The sequence below is a fragment of the Pseudophryne corroboree genome, chromosome 10 (assembly GCF_028390025.1).
Source record: "Pseudophryne corroboree isolate aPseCor3 chromosome 10, aPseCor3.hap2, whole genome shotgun sequence".
NCBI lineage: Eukaryota > Metazoa > Chordata > Amphibia > Anura > Myobatrachidae > Pseudophryne > Pseudophryne corroboree.
Genome location: NC_086453.1, coordinates 51,910,672 through 51,931,851, shown reverse-complemented (window position 1 = coordinate 51,931,851; position 21,180 = coordinate 51,910,672). Strand labels below are relative to the sequence as shown.

The 21,180-nt window shown below is 52.3% G+C and overlaps 1 protein-coding gene across 5 annotated transcripts in view; it reads right to left on the bottom strand.

Annotated features, from left to right (window-relative positions):
- CD79A (CD79a molecule) overlaps positions 1–21,180 on the bottom strand; it is a 140,269-nt gene that overhangs the window by 93,550 nt on the left and 25,539 nt on the right. The window lies entirely within an intron of this gene.

The following is a 21,180-nucleotide window of genomic DNA, read 5'->3' as shown; positions in this document are numbered from 1 at the left end:
TAGATCCGGCCCTGTCTGAGGGGGCCCCAGATAAATCACTGTACCGGGCCCCAAGATGCAGGTGCAATGTACATTCAAAGCACCAACTTAAGTTGTGTGTCGGTCGGCAACAGTAGCAAATGCGCCATGCATATGTCACTCCTGCATCCCTTTTGCAGTAGTGTGTTTTCTCATACATCCTAGAGGATGCTGGGGACGACATCAAGACCCTGGGGTATAGACGGGATCCGCAGGAGACATGGGCACTCCAAAGACTTTTCATTGCCCCTCCTCCAGACCTCAGTTGTAGAAATGTGCCCAGGTCGACTGGATGCACCCTGAGGAGCTCTACTGAGTTTCTCTGAAAAGACTTATGTTAGGTTTTTATTTTCAGGGAGATCTGCTGGCATCAGACTCCCTGCTTCGTGGGACTGAGGGGGCAGAAGCAGAACCAACTTCCTCAAAGTTTCATGGCTCTGTTTCTGGCTGACAGGACACCATTAGCTCCTGAAGGGAACTGAACGCTAGCCATGTCTAGATGCTCACTCCCACAGCACGCCATCACCCCCCTCACAGAGCCAGAAGTCAGAAGACATGTGAGTATGAGAAGAATGATCTTCAATCAAGTAAGTGATGGCTGAGGGGCGGCGCGGATGGCGGGAGCGCAACGCGCCATTGCTGCCCACGCACACAGGCACTGCAGGGTGCAGGGCGCGGGGGGGCGCCCTGGGCAGCAAGAAAAATACCTCAAACTGGCTAAAAGGGGGCATAAGATGCCGCTGGCACAGACCTACCCCCGCCAGTATAAATATTGTCATGGATACTGAGGGGCGGAGCTTCTTCCTCAGGCAGCCAGCACACTACTCAGCACCATTTTCTCTCCTCAGACTGCAGAGAACAAGCTGGTCCGCTCCTCTACTTCTGACAAGTACAGGGTGCTATAAAGGGGGGGGGGGGGGGGGGGGCACAAAGCGATTGTGGTGCATTTGATAGTGTATATTACTATTTAAAAGCGCTTTTGGGCTGTGGACATACTGTGTTCACAGGCAATACTGGCACTGGGTTTGTGAACTGGCTGCTCCTATCCTGTGTCCCTCTGACAGATTTTACTGTGGGTCTGTCCCCAAAATAAGTCCCAGTGTGTCTGTGAGTGTGGTGTACACGTGTGAGGCATGTCTGAGGCAGGGAGTTCCTCCCCGGAGGAAGCCATTTTAGGGACACAGAGTTGTAATGTGGTGACGCTACCGGCACACCAAGAGCCTGCATCGGTGAAAGAGCTACGTGACAGTATGCATCTGATTAACCGTAGATTAGATAAGTCTGAATCTAAGGCTGCATGCTGGAGAAAATATGTGGAAGATGTGATTTTTTAGGATGCTGTTATTCCTTATGCGGGCGGCCCCTCTGGGTCACATAAGAGACCATTTGCAAATGTTGTAAACACTGATACCGACACGGATTCTGATTCTTGTGTCGACAATAGTGAATCCAGAGAGATAGATCATAAATTGGCAAAAAGTATACAATATATGAGTGTGGCTATAAGGGACGTGTTGGAGGTTACAGAAAGCACTCCTGTACCTCAGGAGAAAGCTTATTTATGTAAGTAAAAGAAATCCAAAGTCACGTTCCCTCCTTCACACAAACTAAATGCTTTGTTTGAAGGGATGTGGGTGAATCCTGATAAAAAATTTCGTATTCCCAAAAGGATTCACATAGCTTACTTATCCTTTCCCGGTTGAAGACAGGAAAAAATGGGAGTCACCCCCTGTGTTAGACAGTGCACTTTCCAGGTTGACAAAGATGGTAATTCTCCCTGCTCCTGGCATGGCTTCTCTTAAAGAGCCGGCATACCGCAAAATGGAAACGACATTGAAATCCATTTATGTTACCAATGGTACACTGCTCAGGCCCACTATTGCCTGCTCATGGGTGAGTCGCGCTATTGAAAACTGGTCAGAAAGTGTGTCATCAGAAATTGACACGATTGATAAAGATGAGATACTCCTTAAGTTAGGGAATACCAAGGACGCTGCCGCCTACATGCTGGAAGCAATGAAGGATATTGGACTCTTGAGTTCACAAGCCGCTACCATGGCAGTATCGGCTAGGCGGGCGTTATGGATTCGCCAGTGGAACACGGATGCAGATTCCAAAAGAAACATGGAGGCTCTCCCATATAAAGGTGAGGCCTTATTTGGCGATGGCCTGGATGCGTTAGTCTCGGCGGCTACCGCAGGTAAGTCAACATTTTTGCCCTCTGCGCCTGCACCGGCAAAAAAGACCTATCACCCGCAAATACAGTCCTTTCGGCCCAATAAATACAAAAAAGGTGAGAGGTTCCCCCTTCTTTGCAGGTAGGGGAAGGAGAAAGAAGCCCACACCGGCTCCAGGTTCCCAAGAGCAGAAGTCTACCCCTAATTCTGCCAAATCCCCAGCATGACGCTGGAACTCCCTTGCGGGAGGCCGCTCGGGTGGGGGCACGTCTCAAACTCTTCAGCCATGATTGGATTCTGTCTGGCCTGGATCCCTGGGTGTTGCAAATAGTATCCCAGGGATACAAACTAGAGTTTCAAGACGTTCCCCCATGCCGATTTTTCAAAACGACCTTGCCAGCTTCTCCGCCAGAGAGAGAAGCAGTAACAGCGGCAATCCAAAAATTGTCAAGACCAGGTTATAGTCCTGGTACTGTTGTCACAACAAGGGCGGGGTTTTTATTCAAGCCTCTTTGTTGTTCCGAAGCCGGACGGCTCGGTCAGACCGATCCAAAATCTAAAAGATCTGAATTTCTTCCTGAAAAGGTTCAAGTTCAAGATGGAATCACTTTGGGCGGTGATTGCCAGTCTGGAGGAGGGGTTCTACTTAGCAGAGGCGTAGCTAGGGTTTTTGGAGCCCAGGGCAAGATGTAAAATGGCGCCCCCCCCCCCCCAAAAAAAAAAAGCACACAAAAAGAAGCATGTGCGTGCGCCGAAAAAATGGGCGTGACCACACACCAGAAGGGGTGTGGCCACACTCCAGATGGGGTGTGGCCACTGAAAATGGCCCACAGTGCCAGTTACATTGCCCCACAGTGCCAGATACAATGCTCCACAGTGCCGGATACATGCCCCATAGTGCCAGTTACATTGCCCCACAGTGCCAGTTACATTGCCCCACAGTGCCGGATACATGCCCCACAGTGCCAATTACATTGCCCCACAATGCCAGTTACATTGCCCCACAGTGCCAGATACAATGCCCCACAGTGCCGGATACATGCCCCACAGTGCCGGATACATGCCCCACAGTGCCAGTTACATTGCCCCACAGTGCCAGTTACATTGCCCCACAATGCCGGATACATGCCCCACAGTGCCAGTTACATTGCCCCACAGTGCCAATTACATTGCCCCACAGTGCCAGTTACATTGCCCCACAGTGCCAGATACAATGCCCTACAGTGCCAGGCCCCACTCAGTGCCAGTTACATGCCCCATTTGGTGCCAGATACATGCCCCACTGTGCCCGTGCCCCCCCCCCCCCCCGTTCACTCACCGGCCGCTTATGTGAGGGGAGGAGAGCGCAGCGCAGCGCCTCTCCTTCCCCTTACCGCTCCGTCCAGGTCTCCCGTCCCGTCTCCGCTGGCTGTGTCTGGCGCCGGTTCGCTAGCCAATCAGAGCTCGTGGACCGGCAGCCAATCAGGAGCCGGTCCGCAAGCTCTGATTGGCTAACGCCGGAGACCGGACACAGCAGCGCTGCTAGTGGTGGCAGCGGCGGTGAGGGGAGGGAGAGATGCTGCGCTCTCCTCCCCTCACATTTAGGGTTGACGGGGGCGAGTGGGGCATGATGCCCTGGCCGCCGGAGGCGCCCCCCTCTCCTGGGCCTGCCAAGGCACCCAGGGCACGTGCCCCACTCGCCCTACCCTAGATACGCCTCTGCTACTTAGTGTCGGTGAACATAAAGGATGCATTTATCCTCCTCACCAGGCTTATCTGAGATTTGCGATTCAGGATTGCCATTACCAATTCCAGACGTTACCTTTCGGTCTCTCCATGGCGCCGAGGGTATTCACCAAGGTGATGGCGGAGATGATGGTCCTCCTTCGTCAGATAAGAGTCAATGTAATCCCTTATCTGGATGACCTCCTGATAAAGGCGAGATCCAGGGAGCAGTTATTACAAAAACATATCCCTCTCCCTGTCAATACTCCAACAAAACGGGTGGATCATAAATTACCCAAAGTCACAGTTGGAACCGACGACAAGGTTGTCTTTCCTCGGGATGATTCTGGACACAGAAGTTCAGAGAGTATTTCTTCCGCTGGAAAAGGCTCTGGAAATCCAGAAAATGGTAAAACAGATATTGAAACCATCAAGTGTCGATCCATCAGTGCATTCGGTTGTTGGGGAAGATGGTGGCGGCCTACGAGGCCATACAGTTTGGCAGGTTCCATGCCAGAGTATTCCAGTGGGACCTGTTGGACAAGTGGTCGGGGTCACACCTACACATGCACAGAAAGATAATCCTGTCTTCAAAAACCAGGATTTCGCTCCTGTGGTGGTTGCACAGCTCTCACCTGCTAGAGGGACGCAGGTTCGGGATTCAGGACTGGGTCCTAGTAACCACGGATGCAAGTCTCCGAGGCTGGGGAGCAGTCTCTCAGGGAGAAAACTTCCAGGGACGTTGGTCACAACAGGAAGCCTGCCTTCACATAAACGTTCTGGAGCTAAGAGCCATTTACAACGGCCTTCAACAAGCAGTACATCTTCTTCAAGACCGTCCCGTGTAGATCCAGGTGGACAATGTAACAGCAGTCGCATACATAAACAGGCAGGGCGGAACGAAAAGCAGAACGGCAATGGCAGAGGCGTCAAAAATCCTCCACTGGGCAGAAAAACATCTACAAGCTCTGTCGGCAATATTCATTCCGGGAGTAGACAACTGGGAAGCAGACTTCCTCAGCAGACACGATCTCCATCCAGGAGAGTGGGGCCTCCACCAAGAAGTCTTCGCAGAGGTGACAAGTCTTTGGGGAGTTCCTCAAATAGACATGATGGCGTCTCGTCTCAACAAGAAGCTTCAGAGATACTGTTCCAAGTCGAGAGACCCTCAAGCAGTAGCAGTGGATGCACTGGTGACCCAGTGGGTGTTTCCATCAGTGTATGTTTTCCCTCCACTTCCGCTGATCCCAAAAGTACTCAGGATCATAAGAAATACAAGGGTTCGAGCAATCTTCATTGCCCCAGACTGGCCAAGAAGGGATTGGTACCCAGATCTTCAGCAGTTACTCATAGGAGATCCTCGGCCTCTTCCTCCTCGGGAGGACCTGCTGCAGCAGGGGCCCTGTGTGTACCAAGACTTACCGCGGCTACGTTTGACGGCATGGCTGTTGAGCGCCGTATCCTAGCCAGGAAGGGTATTCCTAAGGAGGTCATCCCCACCCTTATTCAGGCCAGAAAGGGAGTAACGTCAAAACATTACCATCGTATTTGGAGAAAATATGTGTCTTGGTGTGAATCCAAGAAAGCTCCTATGGAAGAGTTTCACTTAGGATGTTGTCTCCATTTTTTGCAGGATGGTGTGGAGACGGGCCTTCGATTGGGATCAATCAAGGTCCAGATTTTGGCCTTGTCAGTGTTCTTCCAAAAACAATTGGCCTCTCTTCCAGAGGTCCAGACCTTCGTGAAAGGGGTTCTGCACATCCAACCTCCATTCGTGCCTCCAGTGGCACCATGGGACCTTAACGTGGTATTGCAGTTTCTTCAATCGGATTGGTTTGAGCCTCTGCAAAAGATAGAGTTGAAGTTTCTCACTTGGAAAGTGGTGATGCTTTTGGCATTGGCATCCGCAAGGCGGGTGTCGGAACTGGGGGCCTTGTCTCACAAGAGCCCTTACCTGAGTTTCCGTGAAGATAGGGCAGAGTTGCGAACTCGCCAACATTTTCTTCCAAAGGTGGTTTCTGCTTTTCACATAAACCAACCTATTGTGGTGCCAGTAGTTACTGACACATTCACTGATTCAAAGTCTCTAGATGTGGTTAGAGCTTTGAAAATCTATGTTGCTAGAACAGCTCGTATACGGAAAACAGAGGCTCTGTTTGTCCTGTATGATCACAACAAGATTGGCTGTCCTGCTTCCAAGCAGATTATTGCACGTTGGATTAGAAATACGATTCCGCAAGCTCATACTATGGCAGGATTGCCGTTACCGACGTCGGTAAAGGCCCACTCCACTAGGAAGGTGGGCTCGTCCTAGGCGGCTGCCCGGGGGGTCTCGGCATTACAACTTTGCAGAGCAGCTACTTGGTCAGGGTCAAACACATTTGCTAAATTCTACAAGTTTGACACCTTGGCCAATGAGGACCTAAAGTTTGGTCAATCGGTGCTGCAGGGTCATCCGCACTCTCCCGCCCGTACTGGAGCTTTGGTATAGACCCCATGGTCTTGATGTCGTCCCCAGCATCCTCTAGGATGTATGACAAAATAGGATTTTGATAACCTACCAGTAAATCCTTTTCTCCTAGTCCGTAGAGGATGCTGGGTGCCCGTCGCAGTGCGTACTTTACCTGCAGTTTAGTTATTACAGTTACACAAGTTGTGTTATCTTGGTTTCAGCATGTTGCTGCAATTAGTTCATGCCTGTTGGCGTGTGTTATGTTGAATGCCATGTGTGCGGCATGGTTGAGGGTGTGAGTTGGTAGATATCTCACCACTAGTTAAGTAATTCCTTTCCTCGAAATGTCAGTCTCCCTGGGCACAGTTCCTACAACTGAGGTCTGGAGGAGGGGCATAGATGGAGGAGCCAGTTCACACCCAATGAAAAGTCTTTGGAGTGCCCATGTCGCCTGCGGATCCCGTCTATACCATATGGTCTTGATGTCGTCCCCAACATCCTCTACGGACTAGGAGAAAAGGATTTACTGGTAGGTTATCAAAATCCTATTTTAAGCACCTGTTTTATTTACAATAAACACATTCAATGGAATAAGGTCAGGATCCTGTCAGTCGGGATCTCAACAGTTGGATTCTAATGGTAAGTGCTGAAGTTATGGTTAGGCTGGGGTGTGTGCTAAGGTTAGGCTGTGCGTGGGCGGGGGGGTTAGGGTTAGGCTGCAGAAGGGGATGCGCAGTGTCGGCCTGGGCCGTGAAGAGCCCGCCGGGGGTTTCCCCTGGACCGCTGTGGGCCAGTCCAGCCCTGGGGGTGTGGTAGCCCTTGCCCCATGGAGCTTACAATCTGTTTTTGCTAACACTTATACGCATACACTACGATTCATGTTTTGTCAAAAAACCAATCATCCAACCAGTAAGTTTTGGCGGCAGGAAATTGAATAAACTTTTCCTGTAATACTTTGTTGCATGTAAAGGTGGGTACACACTGGTAGATATATCTGCCGATCAATTGATCGGAAGATATATCTCTGGACGGATCGGGCAGTGTGTTGAGCATACACACTGCCCGATCCGTTGGTGACTGACGTCATGAACTGGCACGCCCGCCAAGTTCATGACGTCAATCACCGCCGGCCACCGCAGCATGTGTACGGGTGGTCGGCCGACCGCCCATACACGCACAGCGACGCGCCAATATATCGGTAGATATGTTGGCCATCGGCTGTGCTGCGGGGCCGACGCGATACGTCTGGGAACGACGGGAGTTCACAGACATATCACCCGTACACACTGGCCAACGGACCCGCGATATATCGGCCGTTCAAGAGATTGGCTGATATATAGGCCAGTGTGTACCCACCTTTAGGCATATCTCTGTGTCGCACCCATTGCAGTCCAGGCCCATGTGTGGAATTAATGCCACCAATCCTGACATTTCCAACTTCTGTTTTTCCCCCCTGTATGAATATTGCAAATGAATAAACACGAAGGGGTGATTTTTAAATTTGGAAATAACTTTGCGTCATACCTGTTTTTGCACTCTCCTCTGGGAGAAGCTCAAGGGACAAATGCTGCTACTTGGGGGTGAGGCAAGGCCTGGCTCTGCGTGTCACTAAGCCCTGCCCCTCACTGGTAATGCAGCGAATTGCAAGTCAATCTAGAGGGGGCGAGGCCAATATTAGATGATTTTCAAAGAAACACATCCTATTGGCTCTGATCCCTCCCCCAAAACCTGCAATTTGCTGCATTATCCTCCCCATAGTACCCACTAGGCAGTGCGCGGAATGCAGAAGGGCAGCCTAGTCTTAAGGTCTGGACTGCCAGCAAATTCAGGAGTCTCTCAAACCGTCCAAGAGTAGTGTCCCTGGAAAATACTGTCAGAATGTACATTCAGGATACAGATCTGGAGATGCACTATTGTGCAGATGGTCTACATGAAGGGGGTCATTCCGAGTTGTTCGCTCGCAAGCTGCTTTTAGCAGCTTTGCACACGCTAAGCCGCCGCCTACTGGGAGTGAATCTTAGCTTCTTAAAATTGCGAACGAAAGATTCGCAATGTTGCGATAAGACATCTCTGTGCAGTTTCTGAGTAACTCGAAACTTACTCGGCATCTGCGATCAGTTCAGTGCTTGTCGTTCCTGGTTTGACGTCACAAACACACCCAGCGTTCGCCCAGACACTCCTCCGTTTCTCCAGCCACTCCCGCGTTTTTCCCAGAAACGGTAGCGTTTTTTCACACACACCCATAAAACGGCCAGTTTCCGCCCAGAAACACCCACTTCCTGTCAATCACATTACGATCACCAGAACGAAGAAAAAGCCGTGAGTAAAATTCCTAACTGCATAGCAAATTTACTTGGCGCAGTCGCAGTGCGAACATTGCGCATGCGCACTAAGCGGAAAATCGCTGCGATGCGAAGAAATTTACAGAGCGAACAACTCGGAATGACCCCCGAAAATGCAGCCATCAATTACAGTGGAAGCGGCCATTTTGTGGCAAACCAAATTACATCAGTTTGCATTTCAGTGTTACCTATCTGCAGAGGTGTCTTACTATTTCAGTGGCGCACCCAGGTGGGGTTTCCGAGCACCCAGAAACCCCCCTCCACTAAAAAAAAAATGTTTTCTTTTTTTTTTAGCTGCATGAGTATTATTAATGGCTGTCTAGCGTCCTCTGCAGCCTGCTGTCTTCCTGGTGGCTCTTGTAAGTGCAGTAAAAATAAGAATTTACTTACCGATAATTCTATTTCTCGGAGTCCGTAGTGGATGCTGGGGTTCCTGAAAGGACCATGGGGAATAGCGGCTCCGCAGGAGACAGGGCACAAAAAGTAAAGCTTTAGGATCAGGTGGTGTGCACTGGCTCCTCCCCCTATGACCCTCCTCCAAGCCTCAGTTAGGTACTGTGCCCGGACGAGCGTACACAATAAGGAAGGATTTATGAATCCCGGGTAAGACTCATACCAGCCACACCAATCACACTGTACAACCTGTGATCTGAACCCAGTTAACAGTATGATAACAGCGGAGCCTCTGAAAAGATGGCTCACAACAATAATAACCCGATTTTTGTAACTATGTACAAGTAATGCAGATAATCCGCACTTGGGATGGGCGCCCAGCATCCACTACGGACTCCGAGAAATAGAATTATCGGTAAGTAAATTCTTATTTTCTCTATCGTCCTAGTGGATGCTGGGGTTCCTGAAAGGACCATGGGGAATATACCAAAGCTCCCAAACGGGCGGGAGAGTGCGGATGACTCTGCAGCACCGAATGAGAGATCTCCAGGTCCTCCTTAGCCAGGGTATCAAATTTGTAGGATTTTACAAACGTGTTTGCCCCTGACTAAATAGCCGCTCGGCAAAGTTGTAAAGCCGAGACCCCTCGGGCAGCCGCCCAAGATGAGCCCACCTTCCTTGTGGAATGGGCATTTACATATTTTGGCTGTGGCAGGCCTGCCACAGAATGTGCAAGCTGAATTGTATTACACATCCAACTAGCAAAAGTCTGCTTAAAAGCAAGAGCACCCAGTTTGTTGGGTGCATACAGGATAACAGCAAGTCAGTTTTCCTGACTCCAGCCGTCCTGGAACCTATATTTTCAGGGCCCTGACCACATCTAGCAACTTGGAGTCCTCCAAGTCCCTAGTAGGCGCAAGACACCACAATAAGCTGGTTCAGGTGAAACACTGACACCACCTTAGGGAGAGAACTGGGGACGAGTCCGCAGCTCTGCCCTGTCCGAATGGACAAACCGATATGGGCTTTTTTGAGAAAAAAACCACCAATTTGACACTCGCCTGGTCCAGGCCAGGTCCAAGAGCATGTTCACTTTTCATGTGAGATGCTTCAAATCCACAGATTTGACTGGTTTTAAACCAATGTGTTTTGAGGAATCCCAGAACTACGTTGAGATCCCACAGTGCCACTGGAGGCACAAAAGGGGGTTGTATATGCAATACTCCCTTGACAAACTTCTGGACTTCAGGAACTGAAGCCAATTCTTTCTGGAAGAAAAATCGACAGGGCCGAAATTTGAACCTTAATGGACCCCAATTTGAGGCCCATAGACACTCCTGTTTGCAGGAAATGCAGGAATCGACCGAGTTGAAATTTCTTCGTGGGGCCTTCCTGGCCTCACACCACGCAACATATTTTCGCCACATGTGGTGATAATGTTGTGCGGTCACCTCCTTTCTGGCTTTGACCAGGGTAGGAATGACCTCTTCCTGAATGCCTTTTCCCTTAGGATCCGGCGTTCCACCGCCATGCCGTCAAACGCAGCTGCGGTAAGTCTTGGAACAGACATGGTACTTGCTGAAACAAGTCCCTTCTTAGCGGCAGAGGCCATAAGTCCTCTGTGAGCATCTCTTGAAGTTCCGGGTACCAAGTCCTTCTTGGCCAATCCGGAGCCATGAGTATAGTTCTTACTCCTCTACGTCTTATAATTCTCAGTACCTTAGGTATGAAAAGCAGAGGATGGAACACATACACCGACTGGTACACCCACGGTGTTACCAGAACGTCCACAGCTATTGCCTGAGGGTCTCTTAACCTGGCGCAATACCTGTCCCGTTGTTTGTTCAGACGGGACGCCATCATGTCCACCTTTGGTAATTCCCAACGGTTTACAATCATGTGGAAAACTTCCCCATGAAGTTCCCACTCTGCCGGGTGGAGGTCGTGCCTACTGAGGAAGTCTGCTTCCCAGTTTCCATTCCCGGAATGAAACACTGCTGACAGTGCTATCACATGATTTTCCGCCCAGCGAAAAGTCCTTGCAGTTTTTGCCACTGCCCTCCTGCTTCTTGTGCCGCCCTGTCTATTTACGTGGGCGACTGCCGTGATGTTTTATCCCACTGGATCAATACCGGCTGACCTTGAAGCAGAGGTCTTGCTAAGCTTAGAGCATTATAAATTTACCCTTAGCTATATTTATGTGGAGAAAAGTCTCCAGACTTGATCACACTCCCTGGAAATTTTTTCCTTGTGTGACTGCTCCCCAGCCTCTCGGGCTGGCCTCCGTGGTCACCAAAATCCAAAACTGAATGTCGAATCTGCGGCCCTCTAGAAGATGAGCACTCTGTAACCACCACAGGAGAGACACCCTTGTCCTTGGATATAGGGTTATCCGCTGATGCATCTGAAGATGCGATCCGGACCATTTGTCCAGCAGATCCCACTGAAAAGTTCTTGCATGAAATCTGCCGACTGGAATTGCTTCGAAGGAAGTCACCATTTTTTTTACCATGGCCCTTGTGCAATGATGCACTGATTTTAGGAGGTTCCTGACTAGCTCGGATAACTCCCTGGCTTTCTCTTCCGGGAGAAACACCTTTTTCTGGACTGTGTCCAGAATCATCCCTAAGCACAGGAGACTTGTTGTCGGGATCAGCTGCGATTTTGGAATATTTAGAATCCACCCCTGCTGTTGTAACAGTATCCGAGATAGTGCTACTCCGACCTCCAAGTGTTCCCTGGACTTTGCCCTTCTCAGGAGATCGTCCAAGTAAGGGATAATTAAGACGCCTTTTCTTCGAAGAAGAACCATCATTTCGGCCATTACCTTGGTAAAGACCCGGGGTGCCGTGGACAATCCAAACGGCAGCGTCTGAAACTGATAGTGACAGTTCTGTACCACGAACCTGAGGTACCCTTAGTGATAAGGGCAAATTTGGGACATGGAGGTAAGCATCCCTGATGTCTCGGGACACCATATAGTCCCCTTCTTCCCGGTTCGTTATCACTGCTCTGAGTGACTCCATCTTGATTTGAACCTTTGTAAGTGTTCACATTTTTTTAGATTTAGAATAGGTCTCACCTAGCCTTCTGGCTTCAGTACCACAATATAGTGTGGAATAATACCCCTTTTCTTGTTGTAGGAGGGGTAATTTAATTATCACCTGCTGGGAATACAGCTCGTGAATTTTTTCCCATACTGCCTCCTTGTCGGAGGGAGACCTTGGTAAAGCAGACTTCAGGAGCCTGCGCAGGGGAAACGTCTCGACATTCCAATCTGTACCCCTGGGATACTACTTGTAGGATCCAGGGGTCCTGTACGGTCTCAGCGTCATGCTGAGAGCTTGTCAGAAGCGGTGGAACGCTTCTGTTCCTGGGAATGGGCTGCCTGCTGCAGTCTTCTTCCCTTTCCTCTATCCCTGGGCAGATATGACTCTTATAGGGACGAAAGGACTGAAGCTGAAAAGACGGTGTCTTTTTCTGCAGAGATGTGACTTAGGGTAAAAAACGGTGGATTTTCCAGCAGTTGCCGTGGCCACCAGGTCCGATGGACCGACCCCAAATAACTCCTCTTCCTTTATACGGCAATACACCTTTGTGCCGTTTGGAATCTGCATCACCTGACCACTGTCGTGTCCATAAACATCTTCTGGCAGATATGGACATCGCACTTACTCTTGATGCCAGAGTGCAAATATCCCTCTGTGCATCTCGCATATATAGAAATGCATCCTTTAAATGCTCTATAGTCAATAAAATACTGTCCCTGTCAAGGGTATCAATATTTTTAGTCAGGGAATCCGACCAAGCCACCCCAGCTCTGCACATCCAGGCTGAGGCGATCGCTGGTCGCAGTATAACACCAGTATGTGTGTATATACTTTTTATGATATTTTCCAGCCTCCTGTCAGCTGGCTCCTTGAGGACGGCCCTATCTATAGACGGTACCGCCACTTGTTCTGATAAGCGTGTGAGCGCCTTATCCACCCTAAGGGGTGTTTCCCAACGCGCCCTAACTTCTGGCGGGAAAGGGTATACCGCCCATATTTTCTATCGGGGGGAACCCACGCATCATCACACACTTCATTTAATTTATCTGATTCAGGAAAAACTACGGTAGTTTTTTCACATCCCACATAATACCCTCTTTTGTGGTACTTGTAGTATCAGAAATATGTAACACCTCCTTCATTGCCCTTAACGTGTGGCCCTAATAAGGAATACGTTTGTTTATTCACCGTCGACACTGGATTCAGTGTCCCTGTCTGTGTCTGTGTCGACCGACTAAAGTAAACGGGCGTTTTAAAAACCCCTGACGGTGTTTTTGAGACGTCTGGACCGGTACTAATTGTTTGTCGGCCGTCTCATGTCGTCAACCGACCTTGCCGCGTGTTGACATTATCACGTAATTCCCTAAATAAGCCATCCATTCCGGTGTCGACTCCCTAGAGAGTGACATCACCATTACAGGCAATTGCTCCGCCTCCTCACCAACATCGTCCTCATACATGTCGACACACACGTACCGACACACAGCACACACACAGGGAATGCTCTGATAGAGGACAGGACCTACTAGCCCTTTGGAGAGACAGAGGGAGAGTTTGCCAGCACACACCAAAAACGCTATAATTATATAGGGACAACCTTATATAAGTGTTTTCCCTTATAGCATCTTTTTTATATATTTCTAACGCCAAATTAGTGCCCCCCCTCTCTGTTTTAACCCTGTTTCTGTAGTGCAGTGCAGGGGAGAGCCTGGGAGCCTTCCCTCCAGCCTTTCTGTGAGGGAAAATGGCGCTGTGTGCTGAGGAGATAGGCCCCGCCCCTTTTTCGGCGGCCTCGTCTCCCGCTCTTAACGGATTCTGGCAGGGGTTAAATATCTCCATATAGCCCCCGGAGGCTATATGTGAGGTATTTTTAGCCAAATTAGGTTTTCATTTGCCTCCCAGGGCGCCCCCCTCCCAGCGCCCTGCACCCTCAGTGACTGCCGTGTGAAGTGTGCTGAGAGGAAAATGGCGCACAGCTGCAGTGCTGTGCGCTACCTTTAGAAGACTGAGGAGTCTTCTGCCGCCGATTCTGGACCTCTTCTCGTTTCAGCATCTGCAAGGGGGCCGGCGGCGAGGCTCCGGTGACCATCCAGGCTGTACCTGTGATCGTCCCTCTGGAGCTAATGTCCAGTAGCCAAGAAGCCAATCCATCCTGCACGCAGGTGAGTTCACTTCTTCTCCCCTAAGTCCCTCGTTGCAGTGATCCTGTTGCCAGCAGGACTCACTGTAAAATAAAAAACCTAAGCTAAACTTTTCTAAGCAGCTCTTTAGGAGAGCCACCTAGATTGCACCCTTCTCGGCCGGGCACAAAAATCTAACTGAGGCTTGGAGGAGGGTCATAGGGGGAGGAGCCAGTGCACACCACCTGATCCTAAAGCTTTACTTTTTGTGCCCTGTCTCCTGCGGAGCCGCTATTCCCCATGGTCCTTTCAGGAACCCCAGCATCCACTAGGACGATAGAGAAAGTTTACTTTATTTTAATCACAGTACATAAATGTAAGAGGTGCGGCTGCGCGTGTGGTGGTGCCTGCTGCCGTGCAGGTGTAGCTTCGGTACTCTCTAAAGAAGGTGTAGCTTCGGTACTCACCAGGCGCCGCTCTCTCTCACCTTCAGGTTCCGGAATCTTCAACGGACCTGCAATCTTCCGTCGGACCCGGACACGATGACCTAGGAGGAAGGAGATTGCTGAGTGCCGTCCTCCTGACTGTGGACCGAAACGCCCTCCAGAGCCGAGGAAAATAGTGCTTTCGGGCTAGGTGAAGGTCATCCCAGGCGTCCGCCTCAGAGCCCGAATTTCACCTATTGGCACTCTCGCACCAGGTGGAAATTCTACCTTGCACCGGCGTGCAAGGCTCACCGTTCGCCCTGAAGGAAGGGAGACAGATAGGGACACACAGAAGGAACACACAGACCGATGTTACTCACCGTCCTACGTCTTGTACTCCGATCTTCTCCACTTACAGGTCCCTGTAAGGAGGCAAAGAGAGAAACAGCCGTGCAGGGCCTCACTCTAACCTAGTGTGCATCCGCTACACTAACTACATAAACAAAGCCCTCAAACTGGCTCAAGTGTGGGTGGTGCAACACAAACAATGCACAAACTCTAAACAACACTTTGCCCTGCACGGTAATAACACACATATCAGAGTACAACATCAAACGGTGCGGTTCCTTTAGATCCCTACCTGCACTCTGGGGGTGGACGCCGCACAGCATACCCACCTCCTGTACCTTCCCTTATGTGGGCCTCAGGCCAAGCGAGCCTGCCTACCTAAACACCCTGGGGTGGACTGGACCTAGTGCCCAGTACCACCTGTATTCACCTTCGGGGGGGAAACCGCTTATCTACTGGGCCTAACGCCCCCTAACTGCACACAGGCCGGAGGCCTGACTTTATCCCTCGGGCCTAGTGCCCGACTAACTCGTCGCCCGTTGGGTGACCTGGGCCTAATGCCCTGGGTCACCTTGTATCCCTAGCGGCCGCCAACTGGACTAGGGCCTAATGCCCTCTAATGTCCCCCAGGCCTATTGCCTGCGCTTGGCCTCGGGCCTAATGCCCGCCTAGCTTGTCCCACAGGCCTGTGGCCTGACTATTCCTATGGGCCTAATAGTGCCCAAACTGTGCCCCCAGGCCTAGTGCCTGCCTATCAGGGCCACGGGCCGGGGGGTCCCCCGACTACACGTGCCCACGTGCCAGGAGGGCCCGACTAAATGACCCCCACAGGCCAGGAGGCCCGACTATGTGCCCACGGGCCGGAAGGGCCCGACTACGTGCCCCCAGGCTGGAAGGGCCTGACTGTGCCCACGGGCCTAATGCCCGAACACCCGGTGGTCTAGGGAGGAGCGGGTACAGGGGCACCTGAGAAGGGCCTACCTGACCCGCTGGGAGAGGCACCAGGGGGGAGCTTCGTCAGCTCTTTTCCTTTCCACCCCTGGTGACCTCTCCGGCGCTCCTTTTCAATCTTCGGCCGCTGGCCAGCGGCGCCGCCGTCGCCTCGCCGCGTCCAGCCGCCGCTGGACATCTCCTTTCCCAGGACTGGAGTCTTCTGGCCTCTTCCGCGGCCACCCGAGCTCTTCGGCGCTCTTCCGCGCGCCCTCCGTCGTCGGCTCCCGCCCGGCGTCTTCCTCCTCCTTTGCGCTCCCGCGCGCGGTCTTCTCTTCTGGCTCCCGCCCGGCATCTGACGTCAGACGCCGGGGGCGGGGCCTGTGACGCGGCGAGCGCCGATTGGCTTGCCGCGCCCGCTTCTGATTGGCCGCCGCTCCGGGAGCCGCGATTGGCTCCCGGAGAGCGCCAATATTTGAATGCCTCTGCAGCCTCCGGTCCGGTGCAGGGAAAAGGGTAATCCCTGCACCGGACACCCGCCGCAGCCACACACTGACAGGCGCTGGGGACAGACAAGCTGTCCCAGCGCTGTCAGAGACGTTGTCCCGCAGGGGACACAGACTCCCTGGCTGCCGCAGCTGGAATGTGTCCTGTAAAACAGGACACATCTCCACATATATATCCATGTGCATACATATATACACATGTATATACATACATACATATAAACACACACACATATGATATATATACATATGTATATATACGTGTACTGTATGTGTATGTATATATATATATATATATATATATATATGTATGCATGTTTAATATGCTATGTATATGTGTTTATGTATGTGAGTGTGTGTATATCTCCTATATAATAGCCCAGATCTGTGACTTTGTGATTCATTTGCTAACGCTGGGCGGAGTCACAACACTGGGCGGAGTTAGTCAAATGAGTCACAGATCTGGCCAAATCTATAGGAGACTAGGAGCAGAAGCAGATAGTATGGGCATGGCACAGGCAGGGGTGCATACCTCCCAGCTTTCTGCAGGAGCTTTCTTCAGGCAGAAGGAGGGACACACACTCGGCGAAAAGGGGGCGTGGCTTCACGGGAGGGCCCCCGTTTTCGTCAATGAGGGGGCATGCCCAGTGCTCTGTGAGCTGCTGGCATGCCCCCAGGGGCTGATTATGAGTCCGGGGGGCCCAGGGCACTTGTGACAGGGGAGCCCTATCTCATTGCTGTGCCTGCTGTGGGTTGGGGGCGTGGCCTAATAGCGGGACGCGAGGCCACGCCCCCTTACGCAAATTCCGGGGGGGGGGGGTTGTTTGTTTTTTACATGGAATTTTGGCCCCTCAGCTAGGGGTAAATCCAGAGGGGGTGGTCGCTCCCCTCTACACACCCGCACAGGCAGAAGAAAGCAGGGAGACTGCTGCCTCCCTGCAACACCACAGACCTGCCAATACGCAGCAGCGTGGGGATCAGTACTAAATGCCGCCGGTCGGAATCCCGGCGGTCGAAATACCGACGCCGGAATCCCGACCACACAATCCCGACAGGGGTGGTGAGCGGAACGCAGCCCCTTGCGGGCACACTATTATATTCTCCCTGTATGGGTGTCGTGGACACCCACGGAGGGAGAATATGTCGGGATTGTGGCGGTCGGGATTCCGGCGTCGGTATTTCGACCGCCGGGATTCCGGCCGGCGGCATCTTGACCGCATCCCAGCAGCGTGTGCTGACAGTAGCACAATGCCGCCGTTGTTGCTGGCAGGACAGGGGGGGGGGGGGGGGGGGAGGAGCTTCTGAGCTGGGACAGAGCTACTCGAGCCGGGGGGCCCCCTAAAACTGTGGGGCCAACGGTACGTACCCCCTGCCCCCCCCCCCCTTAATCCGGCTCTGCTGCTGGAACCCCCCCTTAATCCATACTCCCTGATGCCCCCTCTCCCTCTGTCTCCACTATTCACCGCTGCTCTGCTAAGCAGAACAGCGAGTACAGGAGCTTTCCAACTGACCCCCCCGTTACCGCGGGACACTGCGACCCGCGGGTGAGACAGCGGGACATACCCAAAAAAATGTGACTGTCCCGCGAAAATCGGGACATTTGGGAGGTATGGGGGTGTGTGAGGGGGTATGCCGTACAGACAGACGGGCACCGGCTCACTGTGTGCTTGACCCCCCCCCCCTCTCTGGCGCGGAGGAGCGTCACTTTCTGGCACACTCCGCGCTTCTTAGCTGCAGTTTTGTGGGGCACCTGCCGCTGTGCAGGTTCCGTACTGCCTCTGTTATCTCCAGCCCCAGCAACCCCACCGCTAGCTGCAGCGCTGCCACCCACAGTGAGGTGCGCCCAGCTCCTCCACACACTTTAGCCGGCGGGTAACGCTGCAGAAGTCTGAGCTGCTTGCAGGCTCCGACCCCCTCCTCCCTCCAGCCGCAGCATCTCCTGGGGGCTAACCAGTCACTCCCAGTCTCCCCTTACCACAGTGCCCGGCAGCTGCGCGAGGTCTGCGGTGTGTGACTGAGGAGGGGGGGAGGGATGCGGATGGGCAGAGGAAGCAGGACTCCAGCCTAAGAGAGTCAGCCATGCCAAGTCTCCACCAGCAGCAGATCCCAACAGGTTGGAGTGGAACAGCAGCAGCCAGCAGCAGTGACTCCGGTAAGACACATCTGTCTGTCACCACTGTTTTGTCCCTAATACCAATCTCTCCCGTGCCCTGTGTTCTGTCATGTCCCTGGCCTTGCCCTGCTACCCTTATCCTGGCCCTTTCACCCTTATCCTGGCCCTGTCACCCTTATCCTGGCCCTTTCACCCTTATGCTGGCCCTGTCACCCTTATGCTGGCCCTGTTACCCTTATGCTGGCCCTGTTACCCCTATCCTGGCCCTGTTACCCCTGTGCTTGCCCTGTCAACCCTATACTGGCCCTGCCACCCCTGTCCTGTTCCTGCCACCCCTACCCTGGCCTGTCACCCCTATCCTGTCCCTGTCATTTCTGTCCTGGCCCCGTCGCCCCTGTCCTGGCCCCGTCACCCCTTTTCTGACCCTGTCACTCCTGTCCTGGCCCCGTCAACCCTGTTCTGACCCTGTCACCCCTGTCCTGGCCCTGTTACTGCATACCCTCCAACTACCTTTTTGGCAGGTACAGTACCCGCAGCGCCTCCAGACCTCTCCCCAATGCACCACACCTCCGCACCTTCCCCTCCACCACATGCGGCACTCCACCCCTCCCCCACACGCTGTGCCTCCAGACCCCCTACACCACCCGCGGCTCCCACTCCTCCGCCCCTTCACCACCCACAGCACCTCCAGGCCCCCTCCACCATCCACCCCCTTTATATGTCCCCCCCACACCTGCCCCCCTCCACCCACAGCATCTGTAGACACCCTCCTCCATCCGCGGTCCCCCCCTCCCCCACCCCTCCCTCACCAATGGCACCACCGCACCTGCCCCTCCACCACCAGCAGCACCTCCGGACCTCCTTCCCTATGCACCGCACCACCCGTACCTGCCCCTCCCCTACCCATGGCGCCTGCGGACCCCTACCCCACCCCGACACCCCCGCCCCTTCCCATCCCACAGCACCTCCGGAACCCTTCACCCATCCACAACATCCCCACACCTGCCCCTCTCCCACCCATGGCACCCCTGCCCCTCCCCCACCTGCAGTGCCTCTGGACCCCTCCCCAATCTGCATCCCCCACTCCTCTGCCCCTCCCCCACCCGCAGCACCTCCCGACTCTTCCCCATCCGGGCCCCACCCCCACTTTTGCCCCCCCTCCACCTGCAGCATCTACAGACACCATCCGCAGTCCCCCCCGCACCCGCTACATTCTGTAGATCGTGCCCTGCAGGTGCTGTTCACGCCGTCGCAAGGGGCTGCGCCTCCTTCACCATCGCACGCCCTTTCATTGTGCAATATTTAACCACTAACAAAGGAATGCAGGTAATACTTTATGTAATACAAATATTGAACCCCAGAAAGGCATGCAAGGGTTAAGGGGGCGTAGCCCCTTGCGACGGTGTGAAGAGCGCCCGTAGGGCGCGATGAAGCACCTAGTATATATATATATACTGTATATATATTTATATACACGGTATATATATATATATATATATATATACACACAGACACACTAGTTTTACGGACCCAGCATATACTGGGTCACCTCAGTCCCCACCCCCGTGATTGGCTCCACCCAGTTCTGGAAACCCCCCCCCCCCCCTCCCCCATGCAAATCCTGCGTTTGCCACTGTATTATACCAGTTACCTCAAACTGCACAGTACAGGTTACTGCAATAGGAAATTAAGCTGGAAACACTGTTAAAATGAGTACCAAGTGGGAGACGTCACGTCATGCTGGAAAGTATTCCAGCTAATGAGGTGACATCATCACCCTCATATGTCTAGGCCTACTTGTCATTTCATATGATCACCACCAGAGGGGGCTGCAGAAGCACTAACTTTTTCTTTCAAAATCATGTGTACTAGGAACAGTTTTCTTAAAAATAGCAGATGTAAGGGGCACAGCGTAAATCTACTCCTTGTATAATAACTAGAATGAGGAGATTTGTAAAGTATGTCAAAGGTTATCTTTCAAAGCCAGCCTTGTCTATATTTACCTGCAAGGTGAGTGCATTATCTGCAATGTAATGGTGTGCTGAGCATATATACAGTGGAATGGAGGCAGCAGGAATCCACAGACTAATAGGCCCTACACACGGGGCCTAATTCTGAGTTGATCGCAGCAGCAACTTTGTTAGCAGTTGGGCAAAACCATGTGCACTGCAGGAGGGCAGATATAAAATGTGCAGAGAGAGTTAGATTTGGGTGGGGTGTATTCAAACTGAAATCTAAATTGCAGTGTAAAAATAAAGCAGCCAGTATTTACCCTGCACAGAAACAAAATAACCCACCCAAATCTAACTCTCTCTGCACGTTATATCTGCCTCCCCTGCAGTGCACATGGTTTTGCCCAACTGCTAACAAACTTGCTGCTGCGATCAACTCAGAATTACCCCCACTGGCCGATAACACTGAAAGATATGAACGGTCTCGTTCATTAATGTGTATGCACCAACGATGAACGATTGCGCAGCACATTGAAGTACTGCCTATTACCCATACTTACCGACATTCTGGCTGCTCTCTGCGGGAGAGAGCAGCCAGGTCGGCACAGCAGGGGGGCAGGGGAGTGCTGTGACGTCAGGAGGGGGTGGGC